Raw genomic sequence first — 4,116 nt, 5'->3', positions numbered from 1 at the left:
GGACAGAATGTTCCTGTTGTGAGAGCGGTGTTGGGTTCATGTGTCTCCAAGTGCTTGGTAAACTGAATGTAATAATGCCATAAGAAATGAATGTCATAATTAATCCGTATTGCCAGCCTCAACAAGATAAAGGGTCTTGATAATTGAGTGACTCCACTTTTACAATACAGTAGAGAGTGAGACTTTAGGTTGGGGATACAGCTGAGAAGGATGACCAGTACCTCGCCCAGGCTGTCTAACCTGCTATACTGAACAGGGTCCTCGCCGGGTGGAATGGGAAAATGGAAGGAATAAACAAGGAAGAGGGAAGGAAGCTGCCGTGGCCTTAATTTAGATAACATCCCGGAATTTGCCTAGAGGAGAAGTGGGAACCACGGAAAACCACTTCGAGAATGGATGAGGTGTGAATCAAATCCCCTTCTATTCAGTTGACCTCCCGAGGCTGAGTAGACCCCGTTCCAGAAGAAGTTTATTTACGACTTAGCATTCATATTAAAAGTTACGGAATACGCAAAATTACATGGTAATAGGGCAGCAGGAAGACAATAACAGTACTGCACTACCTACCGGTAATTTGAGCTTGTACACACATTCAATTTTTTCTGTAAATTTTTTTTGAACATACAGTAATTTTATAATTTTTCTTAAATTTTCAAAATAATGGTAACAACTCCCCTCAGCAACTTGGATCTTTAAAACAGCTGACTCTCGCGCTAAAGTAAGCACGGTAACAGTTCCTAATTGACTTCATAATTCGAAGAATTCAGTAATGGATTGAAGCTCGCGGTGGCCACAGGCATAACTGACTTTTAATAAAGAAACAGCACAGAGGAACTGTAACTGGAAGAATCGATAATTAGGAAAAATCTACACCGAACCCAACACTGTGGCAAATGTAAGAAGTTGGCTAGTTTACTAGGCCATATTCATCACAGAGGCCATCAAGAAACTCTCACCAGAACCATCAGATGGTAAAAGACATCGAAAACAATCACAAAACAGGTGGACACAGCAAGTGGAATCTGCTCTGCTCGGGGCAGACAAGCAGAGTCAAATAAAATAATACTTTCAAGGCAAAATGTGAATGATACCTGGGAGCAATTACGGTTCGCAAGAACACATCGATGCCTCAGTGCGAAACAAACGTAGCTACAAAACTTACATTTTTCAGGAGTGACAGAATTGAACATTGCTGATACTCCACAGATGAAAGAAAGCAAATTTATTGCAGTATTTCTTTAAGAACTGAATCATCACACAAAAAGAAAAACATATTTTAATAAATGATGCTCTTTAAACATAAGCAAAGTGACTAATTATTATTATTATTATTACTAATTCATTAAGTGATGTGGGTTTGACTTTCCCTTTCTTTCTTTCTTTCTTTCTTTCTTTCTTTCTTTCTTTCTTTCTTTTATTTACGAGTGTCTTTACGTCGCACCGACACAGATAGCAATTATGGCGACGAGGGGAGAAACAAAGACTAGGAATGGAAAGGAAGCTACTGTGGTCTTAATAAAGGTACAGCCCGAACTTCTGCCTGGTGTGAAAATGTACGGAAAACCATCTGCAGGTGTCAACAGTAGGGTTCGAACCCATTATATCCCGAATGCAAGTTGATACCTACGTGACCACTTGCTGGGTGATGCGGATTTGTTTTGTTAAAAATTCCTGTATATTTTTTAAGCTACATAGATTTTCCTGACTTTTTCTTCTACAGCTTTATAATTTTCGACAACCTGACTGTTCCAATCCCTTAGATATTGAACGTTTTGATATTTTGGATTTAGTATATAATTTCGTGTGGCTATTTCTAGCCGAGTGCAGCCCTTGTAAGGCAGACCCTCCGATGAGGGTGGGTGGCATCTGCCATGTGTAGGTAACTGCATGTAATTGTAGTGGAGGATAGTGTTATATGTGGTGTGTGAGTTGCAGGGATGTTGGGGACAGCACAAACACCCAGCCCCCGGACCAATGGAATTAACCAATTAAGGTTAAAATCCCCGACCCGGCCGGGAATCGAACCCGGGACCCTCTGAACCGAAGGCCACTACGCTGACCATTCAGCCAACGAGTCGGACTTTGGATTTAGTTAATGAGTGAAAGGTATTCTGGTGCGGATTTGGCGTTGGTCATGAAGGCTGTATCGCGTAAGATAACTGAAGGCCAGACTTCATGGCTAATGAACAAGAAGGATTTTGGTTTGGACTATCGCTATTCCCACAGCTTATTTATGTATGTATTTATTTATTTATTTACTTATTCATTTATTTATGTATTTATTTATTTATTTATTTATTTATTTATTTATTTATTTATTTATTTATTTATTTATTTATTTATTTATTTATTTATTTATTTATTTATTTATTTATTTATTTATTTATTTATTTATTTATTTATTCGTTTAGCTACAAGAACTGACTGCTGATTCTCAATAATAGAAAAGATTGTCGAGTCGACATCATTACGTGGTTACTAGGTTCATTCAGGGAAATATTAAGAACACAAATTTGAAAGAAAAATAATAACTTTGGATTATATACAAATATTTATTGCACAACTTATCACAATACAAAGTTTATAAAAATATATGTACTTGATTATGGAAAGTATATGAAGTGTGTGGTGTGGACGATGATGATGGTGAAGATGGTTTGATGGAGATGAAGAAACCTCGCTGATACAGCTCAGTACATCTGAAAAAATATAAAAATGTCAGTAAAACTTCATTGTTAAGAGAGTAGTATTCCAATTTAATTTCATATTAATCCCTGTTTTCTTATACTAAAGCTTCATTCAATTGATAATCGTTTTTATAATAATGATTGTACATACCTTATCAACGCCATCCATGGCCGTATGAACCTCCGTAGCCGCCAGAACTCAGAGAAATGCCGCTGCTGAGCCCATGGCCTCCAAGACTGCCGATGCTAGATATTCCATGGCCTCCAAGACTGCCAGAGCTCAGGGAAATGCCTCCTCCATATCCACCACCGTAACTACCGCCGTATCCTCCGCCGTATCCACCTCCGTATCCGCCGCCGTATCCACCGCCATATCCTCCAGACGAGAGAGAAAGGCTTGATCCTCCAACTCCAATTCCGCTTCCAAGGCCACCTCCAAGTCCAATACCGCTTCCAAGGCCACCTCCGAGACCAATACCGCTACCAAGGCCTCCTCCAACGGAGACAGCTTGTGGGACGGGAACGACAACAGGAGTGGGAACGGAAACTGGGACAGGTCTGGGGACGGAGACAGGAACAGGTTGAGGAACTGGAACGGGGACGGGCTGAGGAACAGAGACAGGAACGGCGTGAGGAACGGGAACAGGTACAGGCCTGTTAACGGTGACAGGGTAGGGTCTGGGAACTGAAACAGGTACTGGGTGAGGTACGGGGACAGGCACAGGGCGTGGGACTGAGACTGGGTAAGGAGCAGGAACTCGTACAGGAACAGGTCTGTTTACTGTTACTGGATAGGGCTGAGGAACGGGCACGGGTCGAGGAACAGTTATGGTCTGGACTGCAACTGTGTTCACACCGCTGCTAATACCGCCTCCAAGGCCGCCTCCAAAACCGCCTCCTAGGCTGCCTCCTCCTAGACCAGCGCCTCCAAGACCAATTCCGCTTCCTAGACCAATACTGCCGCCTCCTAGAGAAAGACTACTGCCTCCTAGACCGTATCCTCCGAGTCCTCCATAGCTCAGGCCACTTCCTCCAAGAAGACTTCCTCCATGTAGTCCAAGACTCAGCCCGCTCCCGTAACTGCCGTATCCTCCATAACCTCCTCCATATCCTCCTCCGTATCCTCCTCCAAGTCCAAGACCTAGCAGACCTCTTTTCTCCTGCTTCTTCTCTTTCTGAGCTTCTTCTCCGGCGCTCACCACGGCCACCACCAAAGCCCACACCTGAAATTTAAATTTAAAAATATTAAGAACTGATGCCCCCTAAAACATTTTGTACTCATCTCTCAGTTCAAATATCTGCAAGTGAATGGAACTATCTTCAAATAGCATATTAAAGAAAGGTCGGCATTGACTTTAACAGCTATGCAAGGAATTAGAAATCCCGTCAATTATCGCGAGCCACTGTTTTGGAACTCCACAAACTCAAG

The sequence above is a fragment of the Anabrus simplex genome, chromosome 11 (genome assembly GCF_040414725.1).
Source record: "Anabrus simplex isolate iqAnaSimp1 chromosome 11, ASM4041472v1, whole genome shotgun sequence".
Classification (NCBI taxonomy): domain Eukaryota; kingdom Metazoa; phylum Arthropoda; class Insecta; order Orthoptera; family Tettigoniidae; genus Anabrus; species Anabrus simplex.
This window is presented reverse-complemented; position numbering follows the sequence as displayed.